The 13,287-nt window shown below is 48.9% G+C and overlaps 1 protein-coding gene across 3 annotated transcripts in view; it reads left to right on the top strand.

Moving 5' to 3' along the window:
- Nucleotides 1-5,852: 5,852 nt before the first annotated feature.
- Eno (alpha-enolase) overlaps nucleotides 5,853-13,287 on the top strand; it is a 42,963-nt gene continuing 35,528 nt past the window's right edge. Inside the window, exon 1 of one of the 3 annotated variants that reach the window (XM_071661899.1) lies at nucleotides 5,853-5,892. The gene's annotated coding sequence lies outside the window, so the exon portion shown is untranslated. The remainder of the gene's footprint in view (nucleotides 5,893-13,287) is intronic. The other 2 variants (XM_071661898.1, XM_071661896.1) reach the window with 2 other exon arrangements.

Genomic DNA, 13,287 nt, shown 5'->3' with positions numbered 1-13,287 from the left:
TTTATTTACTTTAAGTCATGATATTCATTTATTTACTTTGTCATGATATTCATTTATTTACTTTAATCATGATATTCATTTATTTACTTTAAGTCATGATATTCATTTATTTACTTTAAGTCATGATATTCATTTATTTACTTTAAGTCATGATATTCATTTAGATACTTTAAGTCATGATATTCATTTATGTACTTTAAGTATGATATTCATTTATATACTTTAAAAAGTAATGCTATTCATTTATTTACTTTAAGTATGATATTCATCTGTTAACTTTATATTATGATATTCATTTATTTACTTTGTCATGATATTCATTTATTTACTTTAACTCATGGTATTCATTTATTTACTTTAAGTATGATATTCATTTATTTATTTAAGTAAATATTCATCTGTTTACTTTAAGTTATGATATTAATTTATTTACTTTGTCATGATATTCGTTTATTTACTTTAACTCATGGTATTAATTTATTTACTTTAACTCATGGTATTCATTTATTTACTTTAAGAATGATATTCAATTATTTACTTTAAGTATGATATTCATTTATTTACTTTAAATTATGATATTCATTTACTTTGTCATGATATTCATTTACTTCCTTTAATTCATGATATTCGTTTATTTACTTTAAGTCATGATATTCATCTATTTACTTTAAGTCATGATATTCATTATTTACTTTAGGCATAAATTCATTTATTTACTTTGTCATGATATTCATATATTTACTTTAAGTCAAACAGCAGATCAGCTCTTACGTGTTCAAACAACAGATCAGCTCTTACGTGTTCAAACAACATGCCAGCTCTTACGTGTTCAAACAACATACCAGCTATTACGTGTTCAAATAACAGATCAGCTCTTACAAATAACAGATCAGCTCTTACGTGCTCAACAACAGTTCAGCTCTTACATGTTCAAACAACAAATCAGCTCTTGCGTGTTCAAACAACAAATCAGCTCTTACGTGTTCAAACAACAGATCAGCTCTTACGTGTTCAAACAACAGATCAGCTCTTACGTGTTCAAACAACAGATCAGCTCTTACGTGTTCAAACAACAGATCAGCTCTTACGTGTTCAAACAACAGATCAGCTCTTACGTGTTCAAACAACAGATCAGCTCTTGCGTGTTCAAACAACAAATCAGCTCTTACGTGTTCAAACAACAGATCAGCTCTTACGTGTTCAAACAACAGATCAGCTCTTACGTGTTCAAACAACAGATCAGCTCTTACGTGTTCAAACAACAGATCAGTTCTTACATGTTCAAATACCCAGAGTAAGCTGTGTGAACATTGAGCCCCTGGCAACATTCTATTTGATGCAGTTAAGTTTATGTGATTCACAATAAAATGTTCATTATAGAAAAATTAATGGCATGTGTGCGTGAGTTTTACAACTAGGCGTCAGTCAGCGGTCGTCAGCTGCAGGTTTGAAAAGGTCTGTGGTAGTGGTGTCAGCCTGGGGTGTAACATGGCGTTAGTCAGCGGTCGTCAGCTGCAGGCTTGAAAAGGTCTGTGGTGGTGGTGTCAGCCTGGGGTGTAACACGGCGTCAGTCAGCGGCCGTCAGCTGTAGATATATAGAGGTCTGTGGTGGTGGTGGTGTCAGCCTGGGGTGTAACACGGCGTCAGTCAGCGGCCGTCAGCTGCAGATGATGAGGAGGTCTGTGGTGCTGACGATGTGGACCGGGAGGGTCAGCCCTGAGTGGGCCGGGCCTGCACTAGCGCATTATGACTCACTGCAGACATGCGCAAGTGACGTATGCGGTGTCCTTACGTAAGATGGCCGCTGTATGTTGCTGTATGGTGAGGGTCATGCAGCTGTCACCATCAACAGTATAGTGGTCCACCAGCCTAGCTTGGTGTCACCATCAGCAGTATAGTGGTCCACAAGCTTAGCTTGGTGTCACCATCAACAGTATAGTGGTCCACCAGCCTAGCTTGGTGTCACCATCAGCAGTATAGTGGTCCACAAGCTTAGCTTGGTGTCACCATCAACAGTATAGTGGTCCACCAGCCTAGCTTGGTGTCACCATCAACAGTATAGTGGTCCACCAGCTTAGCTTGGTGTCACCATCAGCAGTATAGTGGTCCACCAGCTTAGCTTGGTGTCACCATCAGCAGTATAGTGGTCCACCAGCTTAGCTTGGTGTCACCATCAGCAGTATAGTGGTCCACCAGCTTAGCTTGGTGTCACCATCAGCAGTATAGTGGTCCACCAGCTTAGCTTGGTGTCACCATCAGCAGTATAGTGGTCCACCAGCTTAGCTTGGTGTCACCATCAACAGTATAGTGGTCCACCAGCTTAGCTTGGTGTCACCATCAGCAGTATAGTGGTCCACCAGCTTAGCTTGGTGTCACCATCAGCAGTATAGTGGTCCACCAGCTTAGCTTGGTGTCACCATCAGCAGTATAGTGGTCCACCAGCTTAGCTTGGTGTCACCATCAGCAGTATAGTGGTCCACCAGCTTAGCTTGGTGTCACCATCAGCAGTATAGTGGTCCACCAGCTTAGCTTGGTGTCACCATCAGCAGTATAGTGGTCCACCAGCTTAGCTTGGTGTCACCATCAGCAGTATAGTGGTCCACCAGCTTAGCTTGGTGTCACCATCAGCAGTATAGTGGTCCACCAGCTTAGCTTGGTGTCACCATCAGCAGTATAGTGGTCCACCAGCTTAGCTTGGTGTCACCATCAGCAGTATAGTGGTCCACCAGCTTAGCTTGGTGTCACCATCAGCAGTATAGTGGTCCACCAGCTTAGCTTGGTGTCACCATCAGCAGTATAGTGGTCCACCAGCTTAGCTTGGTGTCACCATCAACAGTATAGTGGTCCACCAGCTTAGCTTGGTGTCACCATCAGCAGTATAGTGGTCCACCAGCTTAGCTTGGTGTCACCATCAGCAGTATAGTGGTCCACCAGCTTAGCTTGGTGTCACCATCAACAGTATAGTGGTCCACCAGCTTAGCTTGGTGTCACCATCAGCAGTATAGTGGTCCACCAGCTTAGCTTGGTGTCACCATCAGCAGTATAGTGGTCCACCAGCTTAGCTTGGTGTCACCATCAGCAGTATAGTGGTCCACCAGCTTAGCTTGGTGTCACCATCAGCAGTATAGTGGTCCACCAGCTTAGCTTGGTGTCACCATCAGCAGTATAGTGGTCCACCAGCTTAGCTTGGTGTCACCATCAGCAGTATAGTGGTCCACCAGCTTAGCTTGGTGTCACCATCAGCAGTATAGTGGTCCACAAGCTTAGCTTGGTGTCACCATCAGCAGTATAGTGGTCCACCAGCTTAGCTTGGTGTCACCATCAGCAGTATAGTGGTCCACAAGCTTAGCTTGGTGTCACCATCAGCAGTATAGTGGTCCACAAGCTTAGCTTGGTGTCACCATCAGCAGTATAGTGGTCCACCAGCTTAGCTTGGTGTCACCATCAGCAGTATAGTGGTCCACCAGCTTAGCTTGGTGTCACCATCAGCAGTATAGTGGTCCACCAGCTTAGCTTGGTGTCACCATCAGCAGTATAGTGGTCCACCAGCTTAGCTTGGTGTCACCATCAGCAGTATAGTGGTCCACCAGCTTAGCTTGGTGTCACCATCAGCAGTATAGTGGTCCACCAGCTTAGCTTGGTGTCACCATCAGCAGTATAGTGGTCCACCAGCTTAGCTTGGTGTCACCATCAGCAGTATAGTGGTCCACCAGCTTAGCTTGGTGTCACCATCAGCAGTATAGTGGTCCACCAGCTTAGCTTGGTGTCACCATCAGCAGTATAGTGGTCCACCAGCTTAGCTTGGTGTCACCATCAGCAGTATAGTGGTCCACCAGCTTAGCTTGGTGTCACCATCAGCAGTATAGTGGTCCACCAGCTTAGCTTGGTGTCACCATCAGCAGTATAGTGGTCCACCAGCTTAGCTTGGTGTCACCATCAGCAGTATAGTGGTCCACAAGCTTAGCTTGGTGTCACCATCAGCAGTATAGTGGTCCACCAGCCTAGCTTGGTGTCACCATCAGCAGTATAGTGGTCCACAAGCTTAGCTTGGTGTCACCATCAGCAGTATAGTGGTCCACCAGCTTAGCTTGGTGTCACCATCAGCAGTATAGTGGTCCACCAGCTTAGCTTGGTGTCACCATCAGCAGTATAGTGGTCCACCAGCTTAGCTTGGTGTCACCATCAGCAGTATAGTGGTCCACCAGCTTAGCTTGGTGTCACCATCAGCAGTATAGTGGTCCACCAGCTTAGCTTGGTGTCACCATCAGCAGTATAGTGGTCCACCAGCTTAGCTTGGTGTCACCATCAGCAGTATAGTGGTCCACCAGCTTAGCTTGGTGTCACCATCAGCAGTATAGTGGTCCACCAGCTTAGCTTGGTGTCACCATCAGCAGTATAGTGGTCCACCAGCTTAGCTTGGTGTCACCATCAACAGTATAGTGGTCCACCAGCTTAGCTTGGTGTCACCATCAGCAGTATAGTGGTCCACCAGCTTAGCTTGGTGTCACCATCAGCAGTATAGTGGTCCACCAGCTTAGCTTGGTGTCACCATCAGCAGTATAGTGGTCCACAAGCTTAGCTTGGTGTCACCATCAGCAGTATAGTGGTCCACCAGCTTAGCTTGGTGTCACCATCAGCAGTATAGTGGTCCACAAGCTTAGCTTGGTGTCACCATCAGCAGTATAGTGGTCCACCAGCCTAGCTTGGTGTCACCATCAGCAGTATAGTGGTCCACAAGCTTAGCTTGGTGTCACCATCAGCAGTATACCTCAGATTTCTGGATGATTTTTCCTGTGTTTGTAAGCTATGTTAACGAGTGAGTCGACTGGCTTTCAAACCCCGCAATGCGTTAACGAGCCAACTATCATTGACCATTGATGACGTCACGAGTGTGACTGGCTATTGCCTTATTAAGATGACGTAAGTCGTCTTATGACGTATAGCTCAGTCATGGTGAAGCAGAAACCTAAATTACCTTTCATGTCTTCGTTTAACTTACCGGCTAAAGGTTGACTTAACGAGTCATTTCGAGTTTCCCAGCGTCAGCCAACTATGACTGACGTTAACCACGACCAACGTCAGCCAACTATGACTGACGTTAACCACGACCAACGTCAGCCAACTATGACTGACGTTAACCACGACCAACGTCAGCCAACTATGACTGACGTTAACAACGACCAACGTCAGCCAACTATGACTGACGTTAACAACGACCAACGTCAGCCAACTATGACTGACGTTAACAACGACCAACGTCAGCCAACTATGACTGACGTTAACAACGACCAACGTCAGCCAACTATGACTGACGTTAACAACGACCAACTTCAGCCAACTATGACTGACGTTAACAACGACCAACGTCAGCCAACTATGACTGACGTTAACAACGACATATTTTGTCGTTGAACTTTGTTTAGAAAGATAAATGCAGATAACCCGAGTTTGGGCTGATGGTTCTTTGAGAACAAATGACATTTTACCATCTATAATTAAATCTCTGTACTTCCATTCGGTCTATTAACGAGGAAATAATGTCAACGAAGTAAATGATAACAAATGGCGGCCTCAGAATGGTGAATTTTCTCCGGAATTAGAAATTCCGGCATAATGAAAGCAGTGGTTTGGGTTCCGTCTGGCAGCGCGGCGACGACGCCAGCCAGCCAGGGAGAATGTTAAGTGGAGATATTTAATTACGTAAACATTTGGTAGAGCGAGGGGAAAATCTACTTACGTAACGTATCTACTCTCTACCTCTACCTATGTCACATAAAGATGTTGTAGATCAATAATTAATGATAAATCATAAGTATTTCCTCCCCGAACATCAGTTTGGTAGAGTTTGTCATTGAGAAGGTCGACGTGAGGGAAGACGCCGGCGAAGCAAAGGTAGGTAGATAAGTAGACTCCCCTCTACACATCTACCCACCCCGGACCCTGTCTACTCTCATGACGCAATCATTACATCTATCACATGTTATTAACCAGCTATAGTTAGCCTGAGGACGAGGCAGTTGGCAGTTAGGTGGTGTGTCATGATCATGAGGAAAGTGATGGGTCCTGTACGATGACGAAGGTGACCTCCTCGTCATGACCCACGAAGGTGACCTCCTCTTCATGACCCACGAAGGTGACCTCCTCGTCATGACCTACGACCTTCCGAACATGAGTCTGGGTCTGGACTGCCTTCTGCAGGACACGTCCCTCACTAGTTACCAGTCAGGAGGCTTACATGTACGTCCCTCACTAGTTACCAGTCAGGAGGCTTACATGCACGTCCCTCACTAGTTACCAGTCAGGAGGCTTATATGCACGTCCCTCACTAGTTACCAGTCATCAGGGTTACATACACGTCCCTCACTAGTTACCAGTCATCAGGGTTACATACACGTCCCTCACTAGTTACCAGTCATCAGGGTTACATACACGTCCCTCACTAGTTACCAGTCATCAGGGTTACATACACGTCCCTCACTAGTTACCAGTCATCAGGGTTACATACACGTCCCTCACTAGTTACCAGTCATCAGGGTTACATACACGTCCCTCACTAGTTACCAGTCATCAGGGTTACAGACACGTCCCTCACTAGTTACCAGTCATCAGGGTTACATACACGTCCCTCACTAGTTACCAGTCATCAGGGTTACATACACGTCCCTCACTAGTTACCAGTCATCAGGGTTACATACACGTCCCTCACTAGTTACCAGTCATCAGGGTTACATACACGTCCCTTACTAGTTACCAGTCATAAGGGTTACATACACGTCCCTCACTAGTTACCAGTCATAAGGGTTACATACACGTCCATCACTAGTTACCAGTCATCAGGGTTACATACACGTCCCTCTAGTTACTAGTCATGAGGGTTGCAGAGACGTCCCTCACTAGTTACCAGTCCTGAGAGTTACAGAGACGTCCCTCACTAGTTACTAGTCTTGAGGGTTACAGAGACGTCCCTCACTAGTTACCAGTCCTGAGGGTTACAGAGACGTCCCTCACTAGTTACTAGTCATGAGGGTTACAGAGACGTCCCTCACTAGTTACTAGTCATGAGGGTTACAGAGACGTCCCTCACTAGTTACCAGTCATGAGGGTTACAGAGACGTCCCTGACTAGTTACCAGTCATGAGGGTTACAGAGACGTCCCTCACTAGTTACCAGTCATGAGGGTTACAGAGACGTCCCTCACTAGTTACCAGTCATAAGGGTTACAGAGACGTCCCTCACTAGTTACTAGTCATGAGGGTTACAGAGACGTCCCTCACTAGTTACTAGTCTTGAGGGTTACAGAGACGTCCCTCACTAGTTACCAATCATGAGGGTTACAGAGACGTCCCTCACTAGTTACAAGTCATCAGGGTTACAGAGACGTCCCTCACTAGTTACTAGTCTTGAGGGTTACAGAGACGTCCCTCACTAGTTACCAGTCATGAGGGTTACAGAGACGTCTCTCACTAGTTACTAGTCTTGAGTGTTAGAGACGTCCCAGACTAGTTACCAGTCATGAGGGTTACAGAGACGTCCCTCACTAGTTACCAGTCATGAGGGTTACAGAGACGTCCCTCAGTAGTTACCAGTCATGAGGGTTACAGAGACGTCCCTCAGTAGTTACCAGTCATGAGGGTTACAGAGACGTCCCTCACTAGTTACTAGTCTTGAGGGTTACAGAGACGTCCCTCACTAGTTACTAGTCTTGAGGGTTACAGAGACGTCCCTGACTAGTTACCAGTCATGAGGGTTACATACACGTCCCTCACTAGTTACCAGTCATCAGGGTTACAGAGACGTCCCTCAGTAGTTACCAGTCATGAGGGTTACAGAGACGTCCCTCAGTAGTTACCAGTCATGAGGGTTACATACACGTCCCTCACTAGTTACCAGTCATAAGGGTTACAGAGACGTCCCTCAGTAGTTACCAGTCATGAGGGTTACAGAGACGTCCCTCACTAGTTACTAGTCATGAGGGTTACAGAGACGTCCCTCAGTAGTTACCAGTCCTAAGGGTTACAGGTTTTGTAGTTACATAAATATACGGTTAAATGACTTATTCATTTTGGGAGGCAAAGGGTCACCTGGATTTCCCTCTGTATGGTTAATCTCCATGATGACGCTGCGGCAGGATGGTTGCGGTACGACATGTTCACCCTTCCTTTCCCCGGCCCGCCATCTTCCTGAGGTGCCAGACGTAAAAAACACCTGATGCTTCCTGCAGATTACGTAAGGCTGCGGAGGGAGGGGGAGGGGGGGGAGCCCCTCCCTCCCTCCTGGTTGCGGCACCACACCCATATAACACCTCACGTTGACCATGCTACACCACGACGGTGGTTATGGTTGTCCTCCCTACATAGTTATAGTGGCCGGTCGACCATAGAGACACACACACATACCCTGGCCGTAAAGCCACACCAGATAATGTCAACCAACAAACGTTCATCTCACATTACGTAACTACTATGGCGCTGGTGCACCACGTGCTACTTATTTGAATTTAGATGTCAAAATCAAACGATCGCCTCCCACGCGTCGGTCAAAATGAGAGATATGAAGAACATCTTCAAAGTTGAGTTAGAGGTTTGTGTTGTTGTTTGTCGTGTGGAGGAGAAAACATGTTACGAGTTTGTTTCCCTTGGCAACATGGCGGATCCAGGCTGCAGCAGCAGCCTTCCATATCGATTTCCCGTCCAGGAAATTCCACCTACAACCTCCATGTTGTGGATGACCACAGAGGTTGTGACCTGAGGCTGGTGGGTTGTGGGGGTTGTGCTTACACGTGGGGGTTGTGGGAAACGAGCGGGAGAGGTTGTGGGAGACGTGCCTGAAGGTTGTGGGAGACGAGCGGGGGGGGTTGTAAGAGACGAGCGTGGAGGTTGTGGTTGGTTGTGGGAGATGAGCGCGGGGGTTGTGGTTGGTTGTGGGAGATGTGCGTGGGGGTTGTGGTTACGTGGGGGTTGTGGGAGACGAGCGTGGGTAAGGGTTGTGGTTGGTTGTGGGAGATGTGCGTGGGGGTTGTGGTTACGTGGGGGTTGTGGGAGACGAGCGTGGGTAAGGGTTGTGGTTGGTTGTGGGAGATGTGCGTGGGGGTTGTGGTTACGTGGGGGTTGTGGGAGACGAGCGTGGGTAAGGGTTGTGGTTGGTTGTGGGAGATGTGCGTGGGGGTTGTGGTTACGTGGGGGTTGTGGGAGACGAGCGTGGGTAAGGGTTGTGGTTGGTTGTGGGAGATGTGCGTGGGGGTTGTGGTTACGTGGAGGTTGTGGGAGATGAGCGTGGGTAAGGGCTGTGGTTGGTTGTGGGAGATGTGCATGGGGGTTGTGGTTACGTGGAGGTTGTGGGAGACGAGCGTGGGTAAGGGTTGTGGTTGGTTGTGGGAGATGTGCGTGGGGGTTGTGGTTACGTGGAGGTTGTGGGAGACGAGCGTGGGTAAGGGTTGTGGTTGGTTGTGGGAGATGTGCGTGGGGGTTGTGGTTACGTGGAGGTTGTGGGGGACTAGCGTGGGCGTTGTGGTTGGTTGTGGGAGATGTGTGGGGGGGTTGTGGGGGACAGGCGTGGGGGTTGTGGTTGGTTGTGGAAGATGTGTGTGGGGGTTGTGGTTACGTGGGGGGTTGCGGGGGACAAGCGTGGGGGTTGTGGTTGGTTGTGGGAGATGTGTGTGGGGGTTGTGGTTACGTGGAGGTTGTGGGAGACGAGCGTGGGGGTTGTGGTTGGTTGTGGAAGATGTGTGTGGGGGTTGTGGTTACGTGGGGGGTTGCGGGGGACAAGCGTGGGGGTTGTGGTTGGTTGTGGAAGATGTGTGTGGGGGTTGTGGTTACGTGGAGGTTGTGGGAGACGAGCGTGGGGGTTGTGGTTGGTTGTGGGAGATGTGTGGGGGGTTGTGGTTACGTGGAGGTTGTGGGAGATGAGCGTGGGGGTTGTGGTTACGTGGAGGTTGTGGGGGACTAGCGTGGGCGTTGTAGTTGGTTGTGGTAGATGTGTGGGGGGGTTGTGGTTACGTGGGGGGTTGCGGGGGACAAGCGTGGGGGTTGTGGGAGATGTGTGGGAGTTGTGGTTCCCACCAGCGACCACAGATGAGCGCCGCCGCCGCCGCCGCAGTCATAACTTGGTCACATGCGGAAGGAAGCAGGTGTTACATGAGAGCGAGCGAGCGAGCGAGCGAGCCGTCATGCACGCCAGGCACTAGTACAACCTGGGGGGGCGGGGGGGGGGGGGGGGGACTCATGGTAGATGGTCATGAGGTCCCCCCTCCCCCCCCAGGGCAAGATGGCGGGCGGGCGCGTTACGCGCCATTAGGCATGTTGGTCATGCGTCATGAGGTGCCATGCGTGAGGGGGGTCCCCCCCCCCCCCACCATGCGTGGCCGCTTTACGTAGTACTCGAGGGAAGCCGTCATGCAGGCCAGGCTCTCATGACATGCTCGTCATGAACTCAACCTCCTCCCCCACACACCCACACACACACACACACACACACACACACACACACACACACACACCCACACACTCCCACACACACACCCACACACACACACACACACCCACACCCTCATACCACGTATCTTATTTTGCCGACATCGACCAAGCAGAGGAAATTTGATCCTTTGTTAATCAGACGTTCATGATGTGCATGACGCCTAGTGGGGGGGGGGTCGCTGTTAATTATGATGTGCATGACGCCTTGAAGGGTGTCTGTTAACTATGATGTGCATGACGCCTAGTGGGGGGGGGGGGGTCGCTGTTAATTATGATGTGCATGACGCCTTGAAGGGTGTCTGTTAACTATGATGTGCATGACGCCTGGGAGGGTGTCTGTTAACTATGATGTGCATGACGCCTGGGAGGGTGTCTGTTAACTATGATGTGCATGACGCCTGGGAGGGTGTCTGTTAACTATGATGTGCATGACGCCTGAGGGGGTCTGTTAACTATGATGTGCATGACGTCTGGGAGGGTGTCTGTTAACTATGATGTGCATGACGCCTGAGGGGGTCTGTTAACTATGATGTGCATGACGTCTGGGAGGGTGTCTGTTAACTATGATGTGCATGACGCCTGGGAAGGTGTCTGTTAACTATGATGTGCATGACGCCTAGTGGGGGAGGGGTCGCTGTTAATTATGATGTGCATGACGCCTTGAAGGGTGTCTGTTAACTATGATGTGCATGACGCCTGAGGGGGTCTGTTAACTATGATGTGCATGACGTCTGGGAGGGTGTCTGTTAACTATGATGTGCATGACGCCTGAGGGGGTCTGTTAACTATGATGTGCATGACGTCTGGGAGGGTGTCTGTTAACTATGATGTGCATGACGCCTGAGGGGGTCTGTTAACTATGATGTGCATGACGTCTGGGAGGGTGTCTGTTAACTATGATGTGCATGACGCCTGAGGGGGTCTGTTAACTATGATGTGCATGACGCCTGGGAAGGTGTCTGTTAACTATGATGTGCATGACGCCTGGGAGGGTGTCTGTTAACTATGATGTGCATGACGCCTAGTGGGGGAGGGGTCGCTGTTAATTATGATGTGCATGACGCCTTGAAGGGTGTCTGTTAACTATGATGTGCATGACGCCTGGGAGGGTGTCTGTTAACTATGATGTGCATGACGCCTGGGAGGGTGTCTGTTAACTATGATGTGCATGACGCCTGAGGGGGTCTGTTAACTATGATGTGCATGACGTCTGGGAGGGTGTCTGTTAACTATGATGTGCATGACGCCTGAGGGGGTCTGTTAACTATGATGTGCATGACGCCTGGGAAGGTGTCTGTTAACTATGATGTGCATGACGCCTGGGAGGGTGTCTGTTAACTATGATGTGCATGACGCCTAGTGGGGGAGGGGTCGCTGTTAATTATGATGTGCATGACGCCTTGAAGGGTGTCTGTTAACTATGATGTGCATGACGCCTGGGAGGGTGTCTGTTAACTATGATGTGCATGACGCCTGGGAGGGTGTCTGTTAACTATGATGTGCATGACGCCTGAGGGGTCTGTTAACTATGATGTGCATGACGCCTGGGAGGGTGTCTGTTAACTATGATGTGCATGACGCCTGGGAGGGTGTCTGTTAACTATGATGTGCATGACGCCTGGGAGGGTGTCTGTTAACTATGATGTGCATGACGCCTGGGAAGGTGTCTGTTAACTATGATGTGCATGACGCCTGGGAGGGTGTCTGTTAACTATGATGTGCATGACGCCTTGAAGGGTGTCTGTTAACTATGATGTGCATGACGCCTGGAGGGTGTCTGTTAACTATGATGTGCATGACGCCTGGGAGGGTGTCTGTTAACTATGATGTGCATGACGCCTGAGGGTGTCTGTTAACTATGATGTGCATGACGCCTGGGAGGGTGTCTGTTAACTATGATGTGCATGACGCCTGAGGGGGTCTGTTAACTATGATGTGCATGACGCCTGGGAGGGTGTCTGTTAACTATGATGTGCATGACGCCTGGAGGGTGTCTGTTAACTATGATGTGCATGACGCCTGGGAGGGTGTCTGTTAACTATGATGTGCATGACGCCTGGGAAGGTGTCTGTTAACTATGATGTGCATGACGCCTGGGAGGGTGTCTGTCAACTATGATGTGCATGACGCCTGGGTGTCTGTCAACTATGATGTGCATGACGCCTGGGAGGGTGTCTGTTAACTATGATGTGCATGACGCCTGGGAGGGTGTCTGTTAACTATGATGTACATGACGCCTGAGACGTTCTCTGTTAACTATGATGTGCATGACGCCTGGGGGGCCTGTTAACTATGATGTGCATGACGCCTGGGAGGGTGTCTGTTAACTATGATGTGCATGACGCCTGGGAGGGTGTCTGTTAACTATGATGTGCATGACGCCTGAGACGTTCTCTGTTAACTATGATGTGCATGACGCCTGGGGGGCCTGTTAACTATGATGTGCATGACGCCTGGGGGGGGCCTGTTAATTATGATGCGCATGACGCCTGGGAGGGTGTCTGTTAACTATGATGTGCATGACGCCTGGGGGGGCCTGTTAATTATGATGCGCATCACGCCTGGGAGGGTGCCTGTTAACTATGATGTGCATGACGCTTGGGAGGGTGTCTGTTAACTATGATGTGCATGACGTCTGGGAGGGTGTCTGTTAACTATGATGTGCATGACGCCTGGGGGGCTGTTAACTATGATGCGCATGACGCCTGGGAGAGTGTCTGTTAACTATGATGTGCATGACGTCTGGGAAGGTGTCTGTTAACTATGATGTGCATGACGTCTGGGAGGGTGTCTGTTAACTATGATGTGCATGACG

This window comes from Panulirus ornatus, chromosome 5 (genome assembly GCF_036320965.1).
Source record: "Panulirus ornatus isolate Po-2019 chromosome 5, ASM3632096v1, whole genome shotgun sequence".
NCBI classification, from domain to species: domain Eukaryota; kingdom Metazoa; phylum Arthropoda; class Malacostraca; order Decapoda; family Palinuridae; genus Panulirus; species Panulirus ornatus.
The sequence above is the reverse complement of the archived record's forward strand: the minus strand, read 5'-3'. Positions and strand labels throughout refer to the sequence as shown.